The sequence below is a fragment of the Scyliorhinus torazame genome, chromosome 6 (assembly GCF_047496885.1).
Source record: "Scyliorhinus torazame isolate Kashiwa2021f chromosome 6, sScyTor2.1, whole genome shotgun sequence".
Taxonomy (NCBI): Eukaryota; Metazoa; Chordata; class Chondrichthyes; order Carcharhiniformes; family Scyliorhinidae; genus Scyliorhinus; species Scyliorhinus torazame.
The window spans coordinates 180,171,480-180,189,603 of NC_092712.1; the positions used below are offsets into that span (position 1 = coordinate 180,171,480).

Consider the following 18,124-nt stretch of genomic DNA (forward strand, 5'->3'; position numbering starts at 1 on the left):
TTCTGAATGGACTTGACAAGGTGGATGTGGAAAGAATGGGCGCGATTCTTCCAAAACGTTTTGAAGTGTGGTACTGAGCGGGAACTGCCGCATGCTTCCTGCTGCTCAGCTTGGTGACACCATCACCATAAGACATTAATTGGTCCCCTTAAGGAGGCCCCACAGGCTTCATCCTCTGCAAATAATGCTGGAACTGTGCTCGCTAACCCCCCAGCTAACAAGGTCGAGCAGCACTTAAGCAGCACTTCAGTCAGATGCTAAACCTCTGGAACAGGTTTAGCCAGAGCTGATGCACACTTTACGGCGTGGCCGGGATATTCAGAGGGGGATGTCATCGACACTTCAGCAGGTCCATAGCCAATTGGAGGAATCCCAGAGGCAACAGGTGCAGGAGATGTCACCGGCAATCCATGACACCAAGGCCAACACTGATCGGGTGGCGGCCTCAGTGGAGAGCCTGGTGCACGACGTTGGCACCATTAGTGAAGGTGTCCAAGACATAGAGCAGTCGGTGATTGTCATGGCTGAGGGCTGCATCGCATACGGTTTGGTGCCAGGTGCGGTTCTCGCTTTTGGCCTTTCTTGCTATTCTGTGAGGTTGTCTGCGTGGGTTTCCTCCAGGTGCTCCGGTTTTCTCCCACAAGTCCCTAAAGACACGCTGTTAGATAATTTGGACATCCTGAATTCTCTGTGTACCCAAGCAGGTGCTGGAATTTGGCGACTAGGGGCTTTTCACAGTAACTTCATTGCAGTGTTAGTGCAAGCCTACTTGTGGTAATAAAGATTATTATTATTATTCACCGGCCTTGTCACGCACTCACTCGAACGAGACAAGGCCACTGAATTGCGCCCAATGTTTCGTCTTGTGGTTGAGTCTGGAACCAGGGGGGCACTGTTTTAATATGGGGGGGTCACTCTTTTAGGACAGATATGAGGAGATTTTTTTTTTCTCTGAGGGCTGTGTGACTTTGGAACTATCAGCCTCAGAAAGCGGTGAGGGGTATTGAATATTTTTAAGGTGGAGATAGATAGATTCTTGTTAGGCAAAGGAATCACAGGTTATCGCTGGTAGATGGTAATGTAGAACTCAAAACACAAAGGGATCATCCATGGAGTAGGCTCGAGGGGCCTAATGGCCAATTTCTGCTACTATTTCATACGTTTCTCATGTGAGGGTACCTTTAAGACATGGATGTTTAAGCAATGTACCTTTAAGAAAACAGTGATGTCAGAGAGTGGGTGGGGCTAAGCTCAGGTCAGCCATTTTGCAGATTTTTAGTTTCAGTTTAAAAAACAGTGTGTGTGTATGTCTGTGTGTTTCCAGAGAGCTGCAAGTTTGAAAAGTGCCTGGCTGGTTCTGTTGAGAGCAGTTTAAAAGTGCCTGGCTGTTTTGCTGTGAGCTGATTAAAAGGAGAAAGCCAGTTTGAGACAGCAGCTTGAGAAGTTCTGGTTTGCAGTTTAGTTTTGCAGTTTGCAGGAAGAAAGCAAGGTGCTGGAGCTGAAGTCATTCAAGCTAATCTATCTCTGCCATTCTACAGAAAATATATATATATTATATATATATTATATATATATTAACATGATGTGATACTGTTTAAAGGTGTTAAGTCTCTTGGAAGTTTGAAGGAAAATTTTAAGGAATTATTTACTGTTGCAATATTTTCTGAGTTATCTTTGAAGTAAGGGGTGTTAAGAGATCCAATGTTTATTTAAGATGTTATGTTGAAATCATGGAATAAACAGTGTTTTGTGTTTAAAAACCCCCATGTCCATAATTGTAATCCCACACCGAGGGAAAAGCCGTGTGCTCAGAAAAGCAAGAAATCCATCAGAGGGAGAGGTTGGTTGAACTCCATGATACATTTTGGGGTTCTGAAAACACCTCGCACATAACAATTGGGGGCTCAACGGGAATAAAAGTCTATCTATTGGATTGGCTTTTGTGAACTTAAAGACAGTGAAGGATTGTTGCTTTTCTGGTGTGATATTTTAGTTTACGTGGGGAGAGTGTTGTGAACAATGGCTCTTTCAGAGGCTCAGAGGTTTTTGGGGGTGGAGAAGGTCACACGTAGTACTTTACGGACAGAAACGAAAAGCAGACTATTAGATTTAGCAAGAACATTGCAGTTAACATTACCTGACAAAATGCGAAAAGATGAGGTAATTATGGCGGTGGTTAAGCATTTAAAGTTGCCTGAGATAGAGTTTGACTCATTGGAAATGGCAAAAATTCAGTTGCAAATTAAACAAATGGAACATGAGAAAGAATTAAAGCGGCTGGCATACGAGAGTGAGAGAGAGGAAAAAGAAAGAGAGAGAGCGAGAGAGGAAAAAGAAAGAGAAAGAGAGAGAGAGGAAAAAGAAAAGGAGAGAGAAGAAAGGAGAAAGAAAGAATAGTCCTAGCAGAACAAAAAGAAAAAGAAAGGGAGATACAGAGCAGGGAAAAAGATAAGAGAGGGAGTTTGAACTTCAGAAAATGGCCATGAAACATGACAATCAGTAATAATTGGCAGACGTAAAGGTAAATATACAGTTGGATTATAGTGATGAGGATAGTGAGAAACAGCATCATAGTCAAAGGATTGGTGGGAATCTATTTAAATATGTCCAAGCATTGCCAAGGTTTGATGAGAAGGAAGTGGAAGCCTTTTTTGTTTCATTTGAGAAGGTAGCTAAACAAATTAAATGGCCACAGGACATGAGGGTGTTACTGATTGAAACAAAGCTGGTAGGTAGAGCTAGTGAAGTGTTTGCAACACTACCGGAGGGGGTATCTGGAACGTTTGAGGAGGTGAAGAAATCCATCTTAAGTGCATATGAGCTAGTGCCTGAAGCTTACAGACAAAGGTTTAGAAATTTAAGGAAAGAATTTGGTCAAACATACATGGAGTTTGAAAGGCTCAAAGAGAGTAATTTTGATAGGTGGCGAAGGGCTTTGAAAATAGACCAAATTTATGAAGCTCTCAGAGAAATTATACTTTTGGAGGAGTTTAAAAATTCAATTCCTGATGTAGTGAGAACTCATGTGGAAGAACAGAGGGTTAAAACTGCGAGATTAGCAGCGGAAATGACAGGTGATTATGTATTAGTTCATAAATCAAAGATTGGTTTCCGACATCAGTTTCAGCCTGTGAGGGATAGAAACTGGGGACATGAGAAATACTCAAGTGGTAAAGGTAAAGGTGATCTGATGGGAGACAATAAAGAGAGTGTACCTCAGATTAAAAACAAAATCCAAGAGGGTGGAAAAGAAATGAAAAGTTTCAGATGTATTCACTGTAATAAACTAGGCCATGTAAAGTTACAGTGTTGGTGGTTGAAGAAAAGCACTGGGAAGGCTGATCTGGTAAAACAGGATAAGACAGAGGGGTTTGTTAGAGTGGTAAAGGAAAGCCCAAGGGAAGCAAAGGAGGTGCAAATGATTCTACAGCCTGTTCAAAAAGTAATTGTTAAGAAAGTGCCAGATGTATTTAAAGAATTTACTTGGGTGGGTAAAGTATACTCATGTGTATCAGGAGGAGCAGGTAAATAAGTCACAATTTTAAGAGATACAGGGGCTAGTCAATCTTTAATGGTAAGAAATTAGGAATTATGTAGTTTGGGATGAATGTTGCCAGAAAAGGTGGTGATATGTGGAATTCAGGGTGAGAGGAGTAGCGTTCCATTATAGAAGGTAAGGTTGGAAAGACCAGTGAAGAGCAGTGAAGTGGTAGTAGGAGTAATAGATAAACTATCTTGTCCAGGAATACAGTTTATCTTGAGTAATGATATAGCTGGATCGCAGGTGAGAGTGATGCCTACTGTGGTTGATAAGCCAGTGGAAAATCAGTCAACTGAAGTGTTGAAGGACGAATATCCTGGGATTTTTCCCGGATTGTGCGGTAACAAGGTCGCAAAGTCACAGGTTAAGACAAGAGGAGAAATCAAAGAGCGAAGATGAAGTAAAAGTGCAATTATCAGAAACAACTTTTGATCAGATGGTTGAAAAAGAACAAGGACAGGTGGAGGATGAGGCGGATATTTTTAGCTCAGGAAAATTGACGGAGTTACAACATAAAGATGTAGAAATAAAAAGGATATATCAGAAAGCATATACGGAAGAGGAATCTGAGAGTATACCAGAGTGTTATTACCGTAAAAATGATGTCTTGATGAGAAAATGGAGACCTGTACATATGCAGGTGGATGAAAAGTGGGCAGAAGTTCATCAAGTAGTATTGCCGGTAGGGTATAGAAAGGAGGTGTTGCGAGTTGCACATGAGGTACCAGTGGGAGGTCATTTGGGAATAATGAAAACTCAAGGTAAAATCCAGAAACATTTTTATTGGCCTGGACTACATAAAGATGTAGTTAAATTTTGCCACTCATGTCACACATGTCAAGTGATAGGGAAACCTCAAGCAGTGATAAAACCAGTACCCTTAATACCCATTCCAGCATTTGAGGAACCTTTTCCAAGGGTCCTAAGCGCTTGTGTAGGACTGCATCCTAAAACAAAAAGTGGGAATCAATATCTTTTGACTATAATGGATGTGTCTACTAGGTTTCCAGAGGCCATTCCAGTATGTAATATTACAGCTAAAAGGATTGTGGAGGAGTTACTTAAATTCTTTACTAGATATGGACTACCCATAGAAATTCAATCGGATCAAGGATCAAATTTTACTTCAAAGTTATTCAAAGAAGCTATGTATAGCTTAGGAATAAAACAATTTCAATCAACTGCGTACCATCCAGAATTGCAGGGAGCATTAGAAAGGTGGCATCAGACATTAAAGACAATGTTGAGGGCGTATTGACAAGATTATCCAGAGGATTGGGATAAAGGAATCTATTCATATTGTTTGCAAATAGGGATGCACCTAATGAGTCTATCAAATTTAGTCCTTTTGAGCAAATTTTTGGTCATGAGGTAAGAGGACCACTTAAATTGATTAAGGAAAAAGTGGTGGGTGAGAAATCGGAAATTACAGTATTGGATTACGTGTCAAATTTTAGGGAACGATTAAATAGAGCAAGTGAATTGGCTGGACAACATTTGAAAGTTGAACAAAATGTGATGAAACGGGTAGCGGACAAGAAATCCAAAGTTCGTAGTTTTGCAGTGGGGATAAAGTTTTAGTGTTGTTACCAGTGGTAGGGGAGCCTTTAAAAGCTAGGTTTTGTGGACCGTATTAGATTGAAAGGAAATTAAGTGAGGTGAATTATGTGGTAAAAACACCAGATAGAAGGAAGACTCACTGAGTGTGTCATGTGAATATGCTGAAAATATACTTTGAAAGGGAAGGAGAGAAAAAGGAGGTTTTAATGATTCTAACTCAAAGTGACAAACCAAATCCAGATGACTGTGAATTTGACATACTTCAAATTAAATTGGAAAATGAAGATGTTCTTAACAATTGGGATGAATTGTTCAGTTATCTTCCAGAGGAAAAACTAACTGACCTGAAAGAGCTATTGATATCACATGGGCAAGTTTGTAGAGATAAATTGGGAAGTACTAAAATGGCTATACGTGATGTAGATGTGGGAAATGCTGTTCCTATCAAACAACATCCATATAGATTAATCCTTTAAAATTGGCCCAGGTTAACAGAGAGATTGAGAGTATGCTGAAGAATGGCATAATTGAAGTGGGTTGCAGCCAATGGAGCTCACCCAGAGTGATGGTACCTAGACCAGATGGTACCCAATGGTTGTGTGTGGACTATCGAAAGGTGAATGCAGTTACAAGAACGGACTCTTATCCTGTCCCACCATTGAAGGATTGCATTGAGAAAGTGGGACAATCTGCTTTTATTTCCAACTTCCAGACATGGAAAGAACATTTAAAACATTGAATGGAGTTCTTCGATCGACTTCAGGAGGCGGGTTTGTTGATGAACCTAGCCAAAAGTGAATTTGGAGAAGCCCGAATCACGTTCCTTGCAGAGTTTCCGATACCCTCAAGACAAAGGGAAATAATGTGATTTCTTAGCATGAGTGGATTTGATCGAACAGCTGTGCAAAAGTTTTATGGCGTGATTACTCCACTGATGGAATTTGTTCAAAGAGATTGTCAATCGAGAAGGATTTCTGTTGGAGGAAGAAGAACAGAGAAAAATTGACTATATTATTATACCTGTTTGAGTGTGTTGTTTTTTTTAAAAAACGAAAAAGTATATTTACTGTGTACATTTCTTAGTCGATGGTGCAAAAGTGAAAAATAAAACCATCTTGAAGTTGATGGGTTTTTTTCTTGGGGGGAGGTGTCATGTGAGGGTACCTTTAAGACATGGATGTTTAAGCAATGTACATTTCAGAAAACAGTGATGTCAGAGAGTGGGTGGGGCTGAGCTCAGGTCAGCCATTTTGCAGGTTTTTAGTTTCAGTTTAAAAAACAGTGTGTGTGTGTCTGTGTGTTTCCAGAGAACTGCAAGTTTGAAAAGTGCCTGGCTGGTTTTGTTGAGAGCAGTTTAAAAGTGCCTGGCTGTTTTGCTGTGAGCTGATTAAAAGGAGAAAGCCAGTTTGGGACAGCAGGCCGAAAAGTTCTGGTTTGCAGTTTAGTTTTGCAGTTTGCAGGAAGAAAGCAAGGTGCTGGAGCTGAAGTCACCCAAGCTAATATATCTCTGCCATTCTACAGAAAATATATATATATCCTTTAACCTGATGTGATGCTATTTAAAGGTGTTAAGTCTCTTGGAAGTTTGAAGGAACATTTTAAGGAATTATTTACTGTTGCAATATTTTCTGAGTTATCTTTGAAGTAAGGGGTGTTAAGAGATCCAATGTTTATTTAAGATGTTAAGTTGAGTTCATGGAATAAACAGTGTTTTGTGTTTAAAAACCCATGTGTCCATAATTGTAATCCCACACCTAGGGAAAAGCCGTGTGCTAGGAAAAGCAACAAATCCATTAAATGGAGAGGTTGGTTGAACTCCATGATACATTTTGGGGTTCTGAAAACGCCTCGCCCACAACACGTTCATATGTAACTTGTGAGTTGTAAAGGTAGATAACTCTTCCAGTGAGTATTATTAAGATTTCTCCTTGTACATTATTTTCAGTGCGATTTAATTTGCTTATCATGCTTTCTGCCAGCACTAACCTATCACTGTAACACTATAAAAGAATGCTAATAGCAAAAGGACTGACATCTGGCTCATTGGCAATTTGTACCACAGATGGGAAAAAGCTGAAACTATTTATTGAAGCCCTTACCTCGCTCAATATTGGGTTTGTACTCTGTCAAGAAGATGCCTTCAGCCATGTGGGAGAGGAGCATTTTTAAAATTAAATAATGTGTACTTACAGTGCTTAGAGCTGATCTGTACCAAGACAAGGAACAGCGCTCAAGCTACTAAATCTCCAGGCATCAAGAAGGCCTGTATCGCATTCAGCTCATCCATTTCGAACTTTGCTTTTGTGCACAGTTAGCAGATAAATTGCTTGACTGTATTTAAAATCATGCTGTTATTAAAACTTAACTGTTTCCTTAAGATATCCTGCAGGCGATATTTTGAGTGCAGTGTGCCATGAAGTGGTTCAATTTTAGCAGGCAGCACTGCCAGTAAGACACAAAAGGGCACATTGATCAAAAGAGAGATTTCAAAAGATTTTCCCCTCAACCCCCTCCTACTCATTCCACTGAAAGTCAGCATCACACAATTCCCTAAAGCAGCTGCAGACGGCTTCCAACAGTCACATAAATCCAGTCGTCTAACCTCATAACTAATCATGCAGCAATTTAAAATTTAGATCGTTTTTAAGTATGTTGGCAAAGAAGTAGGGCAGCATTGAGATCTCTGTATCATTTGGGAGCTGTAGGAGCCACAATAATAAGTGGCTGGATTGGAACATGTCAGTGAAACAATTTGCAACAAAATTACAGAAGCCAATGAGGAGAATTAAACCGAAATAAACCTAAGGGTTCAGGTCGTGTGAGGTCATGAAGCCTTAAAAATAAGCATCCCGACACAAAGCTGCCTCCAGTCCTCCCATTTCCCATTTTGACTGAGGCAAGTCACTGGCTGGGTCACCAACCCTCTCCAAGGAGGAGGGTTGAAACTTTAAATATGATAATGAGGCTGTGAACATAATTATTATTCAGCTTTCAGTTGTCAAACAGGATTCTCAATCTTCAGAGAACCCGCAGTCACATTCAGGCAGGGGCTTCTAATCCAGATGAAAGTGTCTTCACAGCTAACTCCTGGTTCCAGCTTGCCCACATGAGTAACCCTTGCAGTTGGACACACCTTCCCCTATGTTCCCCACTATGCCATTAATCCACTCACGACCTCAGCTCCCATTCATCAGGCTCCCAACCTCCCTTCCAGTCCTCAGAATTCACTTCACACCACGCTCGGGACGTCCCAACCTACCTCTTTTGAAGCCTCTGAAACCACACTTCTGCCCCAGTACGTGCCTTCTGACCAACTCCTCGGATCCAGAGTTCCCTCAACCAAAACTTCCAGCTTTCCCACCCTTCCCAAAATTCAGGAACGGCAGGCCATCCAATCGTCCCTTTGCCCTCACAATCCACATGCTCCCTCCAGCGCCAGGGGCTGGTTTAGCACACTGGGCTGAATCGCTGGCTTTGAAAGCAGACCAAGGCAGGCCAGCAGCACGGTTCAATTCCCGTACCAGCCTCCCTGAACAGGTGCCGGAATGTGGGGACTAGGGGCTTTTCACAGTAACTTCATTTGAAGCCTACTTGTGACAATAAGCGATTTTCATTTCATCTAGTTTGGAGGGGCTGGTTTAGCACACTGGGCTAAATCGCTGGCTTTGAAAGCAGACCAAGGTAGGCCAGCAGCATGGTTCAATTCCTGCACCAGCCTCCCCAAACAGGCGCCAGAATGTGGCAACTAGGGGCTTTTCACAGTAACTTCATTTGAAGCCTACTTGTGACAATAAGCGATTTTCATTTCATTCATTTCATTTCCTATGATTTGACTCCCTCTTCCAACCAACCAATATGCCTCTCCCCCAACCACCCCCAGATGAATTCTTAATCCCCAGTTAACCCTTTAATGGGGATTGAGATTGGGGTTTACTATCCATCTCAGGTCCAGGAGTGAGTGCGCAGAACCAGGGGCGAGATTCTCCGACCCCCTGCCGGGTCGGAGAATCGCCGGGGGCTGGCGTGAATCCCGCCCCCGCCGGTTGCCAAAGTCTCCGGCACCGGAGATCCGTCGGGCGCGGGAATCGCGCCGCGCCGGTTGGCGGGCCCCCCCGCGCGATTCTCCGGCCCGGATGGGCCTAAGTCCCGCCGCTAAAATGCCTGTCCCACCGGCGTAAATTAAACCACCTACCTTACCGGCGGGACAAGGCGGCGCGGGCGGGCTCCGGGGTCCTGGGGGGGTCGGGGGGCGATCTGGCCCCGGGGGGTGCCCCCACGGTGGCCTGGCCCGCGATCGGGGCCCACCGATCCGCGGGCGGGCCTGTGCCGTGGGGGCACTCTTTCCCTTCCACCTCCGCGGAAGAGACTCCCTCCACAGCGCATGCGCGGGAATGCCGTCAGCGGCCGCTGACGCTCCCGCGCATGCGCCGCCCGGAGATGTCATTTCCGCGCCAGCTGGCGGGGCACCAAAGGCCTTTTCCGCCAGCTGGCACGGCGGAAATTCGTCCGGCACCGACCCAGCCCCTTAAGGTTGGGGCTCGGCCCCCAAAGATGTGGAGCATTCCGCACCTTTGGGGCGGCGCGATGCCCGTCTGATTTGCGCCATTGTGGGCGCCAGTCGGAGAATTTTGCCCATGGTTTGAATTGAATTGTGCGCAATTTGCCAACCTTATATTCCCTATAAGCTATTGAGTGATTGAATTAACCCTTGCTTGCTGAATCATCAAAAGAAAAAGTCAAACAAGAAGCCATGCATTACCAACCATTTACTAAATGTGAAAGCACAATGTAAAGCTAAAATTTAGATAAACTCAGCAGTTAATAGTAGGTAATTTAACAGTTTGCATAAGAAACAATTAATAGACAGGATTACCTGACAAAAGGAGGAAGAGGTTGTAAAGGCAATTCAGTCAAGCCATTGTAATCAACACAAACAAAATCATTGACAATTGTGTTATAATTCTGATTTGATTTCAGACAGGATCATAAAGGATGATTCCCTCTATTAAGTCAGTCTCCCTTGGTATTGTAAAAAGGAGCCAAAACTAAGTATAATCTTAACGGGATTAGAGAGTGGCAGTGGTGCAGTGGTAGTGCCACTGGGCTAGTAATCCAGAGACCCAAAGTACTGCTCTGGGGTCCCAGATTCAAATCCTGCCCTGCAGATGGCAAATATGAATTCAATAAAAACCTGGAATTAAAAATCTAGTGATAACTATGAAACCATTGTTGATTGTCAAAAAAAACCTTCTGTTCATTAATGTCCTTTAGGGAAGGAAATCTGCCATGCTTACCTGGTCTGGCCTACTTGTGACTCCAGACCCACAGCAATGAGGTTGACTCTTAACTGCCCATTAAGGGTGGGCAATAATGCTGACACAGCCTGCGACGCCCAAGTCCCATGAACACATTTTTTAAAAATTCAACCAGGATGCTCGCATGCAATTTGTCAATTTTGCAGTTGTCTATTCCAGGGGCTAATATTAATCTTTAGTTTTTAATGAAACATTGCGTGGGAGTTATAACAAGTGCTAATTTACTACACCCATTCTCTCCACCATTAAACATACACATTAACCCTTCTGTATTTTGTGGTGAGCCACGTATGGCTATTGTATATACTCATGTTGTTCTATTATTATTGTCATCGACATCCACTATTGTATATACTTACTGTTGTTGCTGTTACTGTTGCTGTTGAATTGTTGTGTTGATGCTGCTGTTGGATCCGCCTATGGCTCCACCCCTCTGAGGAGGTATATAACCGGCCGATCTGAGAGAGGCTCTCAGTGCGGGAGAAGCTACAGGTTGGCACACATCTAGTTGATTAAAGCCACTGTTCTTTGGTACAAACTGTCTCGACTGAATTGATGGTCATCAATTTAATCAACTAGTTTTTTTTCACATTGGATGCCGCTCTGAAACCTGATCGTCTTGAACTCGACCCGCAGGCAGCTGAAGCTACCTTTGAGCACTGGCTCAGTTGCTTCGAGGCCTACCTCGACTCCTCAGCCACCGTGGTCTCCCCGGCACTCAAACAGCGTCTCCTCAAAGCCCGAGTGAGCCACAGGATTTTTCGGCTAATCAGGGACGCGGCCTCGTACACAGAGGCAGTGGAGCTGCTCAAAGGACAGTTTGTGAGGCCAGTGAATGAGGTACTCGCTCGACACCTCCTGACCACGCGGCGTCAGCGCCAGGGTGAGTCGCTGGCTGAATATCTACGCGAACTGAGGGTACTCGTCCGGAGTTGTAACTGCCAGTTGGTCACGGCAGTACAGCACGCGAGACACTTATGTGGCAGGAGTCAGGTCCAGCTACATCCGGCAACGGCTTCTCTAGAAAGGGTCCCTCGACTCGAGGAGACGGTGAAACCAGCTACCTCGCTGGACGTGGCCTTCCAGAGCATGCATGCCTTTCCATCCGACCATGCGGCATCCTCGGGGGCGTCGGAGGTGCAGCCATCACCAGACCCGGGCGTGCCCCATACCTGTGCCGATCGGCAGCCTGCCAGTTTCGGAGGGCCGTATTGTTACTTCTGCGGGCAGGGCCAGCACCCCAGGCAGCATTGCCCAGCTCGAAACGCGACCTGCAACGAGTATGGCAAGAAAGGGCACTTTGCTAAGGTATGCCTGGCCCGACCTAAAGTCCAAAAATCAAAAGCCTGCCAGGCCCGGCCTGAGGCTCACAGACCTTGCAGCGTGGCATCGTGCCTGCCGGGCCCACCCTCTTCTGACGCGACATCCGCCTCGTATGACCAGTGGGGGCAGCCATCTTGGTCGCCATCTTCGACACCGCCCACCACGTGCGACCGGTGGGGGCCGCCATTTTGGCCGACATCCTCGACGACGCCCGCCACGTGCGTCTCATCAGGGCCGCCATGTTGGGACCATTCCGCCACTGCCTCTACCGGTCGCCCGCAACTCGGCTCGATTCAGCTCGACGAGTCCCGGCCTTATCACCTTCAAAACTCCATAATGACCGTCCGACTCAATGGACAGGAGACGTCCTGCCTCTTCGACTCCGGGAGCACAGATAGCTTCGTCCACCCGGATATGGTAAGGCACTGCTCCCTCCGTGTCCTTCCCGTCTCACAAACCATCTCCCTTGCTTCCGGATCACACTCCGTGCCGATCCGGGGGTATTGTATCGCTAACCTTGCGATACAGGGCATCGAGTACGCCGATTTCAAGCTTTACGTCCTCCCTCATCTCTGCGCCCTGCTGCTACTAGGTTTAGACTTTCAATGCAACCTCCGAAGCCTGATCTTAAAGTTCGGGGGACCCCTGCCCCCTCTCACTGTCTGCAGCCTCACGACCCTGAAGGTCGCCCCTCCCTCGCTCTTCGCGAACCTCACCCCAGACTGTAAGCCCGTTGCCATCTGGAGCAGACGGTACAGTGCTCAAGACAAGGCCTTCATCAGGTCAGAGGTCCAGCGGCTCCTGAAGGAAGGGGCCATTGAGGCCAGTAACAGCCCCTGGAGAGCCCAAGTCGTGGTCGTCAGGACCGGGGAGAAGAACCGGATGGTAGTCGACTACAGTCAGACGATCAACTGGTACACGCAGCTCGATGCATACCCTCTCTCCTGCATATCTGATAGGGTCAATCAGATTGCGCACTACCAAGTCTTTTCCACGGTAGACTTGAAGTCTGCGTACAATTCGCCCGGAGGACCGCCAATACACTGCCTTTGAGGGAGACGGCCGCCTCTTCCATTTTCTCAGGGTTCCTTTCGGCGTCACCAATGGGGTTTTGGTCTTCCAACGAACGATGGACCGAATGGTCGACCAGTACGGGCTGCGGGCCACGTTCCCGTATCTGGATAATGTCACCATCTGCGGCCATGACCTACTGGACCACGACGCCAATCTTAGAAAATTCCTCTGTGCCGCCCAACTCCTTAACTTGATGTACAATAAGGAGAAATGTATTTTCCGCACAACCCGGCTAGCCATCCTCGGCTATGTCATGGAAAACGGAGTCCTAGGGCCTGACCCTAACTGCATGCGCCCCCTCCTGCAGCTCCCCCTTCCCCACTGCCCCAAGGCCCTGAAGAGATGCCTGGGGTTCTTTTCTTACTATGCCCAATGGGTCCCCAATTACGCGGACATGGCCCGCCCACTTATTAAGTCCACTACTTTTCCCCTGACGGCTGAGGCCCGCCTGGCCTTCAACCGTATGAGAACCGAATTTGCCAAGGCCACGATGCACGCTGTGGACGAATCCATCCCATTCCAAGTGGAGAGTGATGCATCAGACTTTGCCTTGGCAGCCACTCTTAACCAGGCAGGGAGGCCTGTCGCCTTTCATTCCCGTACCCTCCATGCCTCTGAGATTCAACACTCCTCTGTCGAAAAGGAGGCGCAAGCCATTGTGGAAGCTGTGCGACACTGGAGGCATTACCTGGCCGGCAGGAGATTCACTTTCTTCACAGACCAACGGTCGGTTGCCTTCATGTTTAACAACACATAGCGGGGCAAAATTAAGATCGACAAGATTTTGTGGTGGAGGATCGAGCTCTCCACCTATAACTACGAGATCTTGTATTGTCCTGGGAAGCTCAATGAGCCCCCAGATACCCTGTCCGGCGGTATCTGCGCCAACGCGCAAGCGGACTGGTTACGGGCTATCCACAATTACCTCTGTCATCCGGGGGTCACCCGGCTTTTCCACTTTGTCAAGGCCCGCAACTTGCCCTACTCCACTGAGGAGGTCAGGGCCAGGACCAGGGACTGCCAAATCTGCGCAGAGTCCAAACCGCACTTCTATCGGCCAGACAAGGCCCACCTGGTGAAGACCTCCCGCTCCTTCGAACGCCTCAGCATGGATTTCAAAGGGCCCCTCCCCTCCACTGACCGTAACGTGTACTTTCTCAACATTGTTGATGAGTACTCACGTTTTCCCTTTGCCATCCCAAGCTCCAACATGACCTCTGCCACTGTCATCAAGGCCCTGTGCACACTTCCGGGTGCGGCTATGCAGAGCTAGGTCGCATATTTGGCAGCTCCCGCTTGGAACGGACAGTTGGGCTCTTTTACAGAGCCCCCACGGCATTTGTTTGACATTTCCCGGTGTGGGAAGAAGGCTGCAGCATTCCCCTGACAGTGACCCCCAGGAGTGTTGTGTCTTTTGGCTATCAGACCCGGCAGAAACAGTGAAAGATTTGGCTTGAGCTGCAGCAGTAGACAAGGGCCTCTTCCAGCATACAGGCGGGGGAAGGGCAAGCTTAAAGCAGAGGGAACAACTGTGAAAAGATCTACCAGGGCCATTGAAGAAGCAGGGACGAGGCTTCTGGTGGCGGCCATGGAGGAGTAGGTCGTGCATTCGGCAGCTCCCGTCTGGAGCCGACTCTCAGACCTTTTTCAGGAGTTTCCATAGACTTTTTGGGGCAGACTGGTGAAGCAAACACTGCCACCTTCTATGAAACAGACCAGAAGTGTAACGGCCAAAGGAGCGGCACTGGAGCAACGGGAGAAGCGAGGGAAAGAAAACAAAATGGCGGCGGCCAGGGACAAAGGGGAGCTGCAGGAGTTCATCACGCGCTGCTTTGAGGAGCACCGTGAGAAGATGCGCAAAGAGATGTTGGCGCCTATGCTTTCGGCAATTGAAGGACTCGGGATCACGCAGAAGGCCCATGAAGCTAAGATCCAGGAGGTACAGAAAAGAGTCAGTCAGAACGAGGACGAGCTCGTGGGCCTGGCGGTGAGAGTGGAGCAGAACGAGGCGCTACACAAGAGGTGGGCAAAGACCTGGAGAACAGGTCGAGGAGAAAGAATCTGCGAATCCTGGGTCTCCCTGAGGGAGTGGAGGGGGCTGATGCCGGGGCATACGCGAGCACGATGCTCGAGGCGATGATGGGCGCGGAGGCCCCTTCGAGGCCGCTGCAGTTGGACGGGGCACATCGGGTGCTGAAAAAGAAGCCCCAGGCAAATGAGCTGCCACGGGCGATGGTGGTGAGGTTCCACCGGTTCACGGACAGAGAGTGGGTCCTGAGATGGGCCAAGAAGGAGCGGAGCAGTAAGTGGAACAATGCAGAGATCCGAATATACCCGGACTGGAGCACGGGGGTTGCAAAGCGGAGAGCGGGTTTCAACTGGGCCAAAGCGGCGTTGTACCGGAAAGAAGTGAAATTCGGAATGCTGTAGCCAGCGCGACTGTGGGTCACATACAAGGGCCAACACTATTACTTCGAAACGCCTGAAGAGGCGTGGACCTTTGTACAAGCCGAAAGGTTGGACTCTAACTGAGGGTTTGTGAGGGTGGGGGGGATGTTTTGGGGTTTGATGTGTGATGGTTGTTGCATATAGGGGGTCAATCACGCGCAGGAAATGTTACATGGGCTGGGGGAGAGAGACAAGGCCGCGACAGGAGCTGCGCCAGAGGGGGCGGAGCGGGCTTTGGAAAGCACGGGGTTTTTTCCCACGCGCGGGAAGAAAGGCGGGAAGGGGAACGAAGGAATACATATGGATTGGGAGACTCCCACGCGGGGAGGTCAATGGGACGGCGGGGGAAGCCGGGGTCAGCAGGCGTCAGCTGACTTACGGGAGTGACATGGGGGGAGCAAAAAAGCTAGACAGGGGTCTAGCGGGGGGAGGGGAGGGGGGGAAGGGGGGGGAAAGGGTTGCTGCTGCACTGGCCGAAAGGGAATGGGACACAGAAGAGGTGGTCGGGACGGGGTTCCCCCCTCTGGGGGACTGGAGGGTGAGGGAGGCGTGACACGGGACTGGCCCAGAAAACGAGATGGCTAGTCGGCGGGATGTGGGGGGGGTGAGAGCCCCTCCAATCCGGCTGATAATGTGGAATGTGTGGGGCCTGAATTGGCCGGTGAAGAGGGCTCGAGTGTTCGTGCACTTAAAAGGACTGAAGGCGGATGTGGCCATGCTCCAAGAGACACATCTGAAGGTGGCGGACCAGGTCAGGTTAAGAAAGGGATGGGTAGGACAGGTATTCCACTCGGGACTGTACGCGAAGAATAGAAGGGTGGCAATATTGGTGGGAAAGCGGGTGTCATTTGAGGCCAAGACTATTGTAGCGGACAATGGAGGGCGATATGTAATGGTGAGCGGTAGGCTGCAAGGGACGTGGGTGGTGTTGGTAAACGTATACGCCCCGAACTGGGATGATGCAGGATTCATGAAGCGCATGTTGGGGCGCATTCCGGACCTGGAGATAGGAGGCCTGATAATGGGAGGGGACTTCATTACAGTGTTGGATCCAGCACTGGACCACTCCAAATCAAGGACTGGAAAGAGGCCGGCGGCGGCCAAGGTACTTAGGGGGTTTATGGATCAGATGGGGGGAGTGGACCCATGGCGGTTTGCAAGGCCGCAGGCCAGGGAATTTTCTTTCTTCTCCCATGTACACAAAGCCTACTCCCGGATAGATTTCTTTGTTCTGGGTAGGGCGCTCATCCCAAGGGTGGAGGGGACAGAGTATTCAGCTATAGCCGTTTCGGACCATGCCCCACACTGGGTGGAACTGGAGCTGGGAGAGGAGAGGGACCGTTGTGGCGGCTCGATGTGGGACTGCTGGCGGACGAGGTGGTGTGTGGGAAGGTGAGGGGGTGTATCGAAAGGTTCTTGGAGGCCAACGACAATGGGGAGGTGCGTGTGGGGGTGGTATGGGAGGCGTTGAAGGCGGTGATCAGGGGAGAGCTAATCTCCATCAGGGCTCATAGGGAGAAGACAGAGGGTATGGAAAGGGAGAGGTTAGTGGGGGAGATTTTGAGAGTGGACAGGAGATACGCAGAGGCCCCACTGGAAAGATTACTTGGGGAAAGACGACGGCTCCAGACGGAGTTTGACCTGTTGACCACAGGGAAGGCGGAGGCACAGTGGAGGAAAGCGCAGGGGGCGACCTACGAGTATGGGGAAAAGGCTCGTCGGATGCTGGCACACCAGCTCCGTAAGAGGATGGCAGCGAGGGAAATAGGGGGAGTCAAATATGGAAGGGGAGCCACGGTTCGGAGTGCAACGAAAATAAACGAGGTATTCAAGCCCTTTTATGAAGAGCTGTACAGATCCCAGCCCCCAGCGGGGGATGAGACGATGAGACGATTCCTAGATCAGCTGAGATTCCCGAGGGTGGAGGAGCAAGAGGTGGCTGGTTTGGGGGCACCAATTGGGTTGGAGGAGCTGAGCAAGGGTTTGGGGAGCATGCAGGCGGTGAAGGCCCCGGGACCGGACGGATTCCCGGTGGAGCTCTACAGGAAGTACGCAGACCTGTTGGCCCCGCTACTGGTGAGGACCTTTAATGAGGCAAGAGAGGAGGGGACCCTGCCCCCAACAATGTCGGAAGCGACAATTTCTTTGATCCTAAAGCGGGACAAGGATCCACTGCAATGTGGATCGTACAGGCCGATCTCGCTCCTCAATGTGGATGCATAGTTGCTGGCAAAAGTGCTGGCCACAAGGATCGAGGACTGTGCCCCGGGGGTAATCCACGAGGACCAGACGGGATTTGTAAAGGGCAGGCAACTAAACACCAATGTGCGGCGACTCTTAAACGTGATAATGATGCCATCGGAGGAGGGAAAGGCGGAGATAGTGGCAGCTATGGACGCGGAGAAGGCCTTTGACCGAGTAGAGTGGGAGTACCTCTGGGAGGTGCTGCGTAGGTTTGGGTTCGGGGTAGGGTTTATCATTTGGGTTAAGCTCCTTTACAGAGCCCCGATAGCGAGTGTAGTGATGAACCGGCGGAGGTCGGAGTACTTTCGACTGTACCGAGGGACGAGGCAGGGGTGCCCCCTGTCCCCCCTGTTGTTCGCATTGGCGATCGAACCATTGGCCATGTCATTGGGAGTCTAATAAATGGAGGGGGGTGGTCCAAGGGGGAGAAGAGCATCGGGTGTTGCTATATGCGGATGACCTGTTGCTGTACGTGGCGGATCCAATGGAGGGGATGGTGGAGGTCATGCAGACTCTAAGGGAGTTTGGGGAGTTTTCGGGCTATAAGCTCAATTTAGGGAAGAGTGAGCTCTTTGTATTACAGGCAGGAACCAAGAAAGAGGGATAGGGGACCTACCGC

The 18,124-nt window shown here is 48.5% G+C and overlaps 1 long non-coding RNA gene across 1 annotated transcript in view; it reads left to right on the forward strand.

Annotated features, from left to right (window-relative positions):
* Window positions 1–18,124, forward strand: part of LOC140425754 (uncharacterized) — a 186,639-nt gene that overhangs the window by 36,747 nt on the left and 131,768 nt on the right. The window lies entirely within an intron of this gene.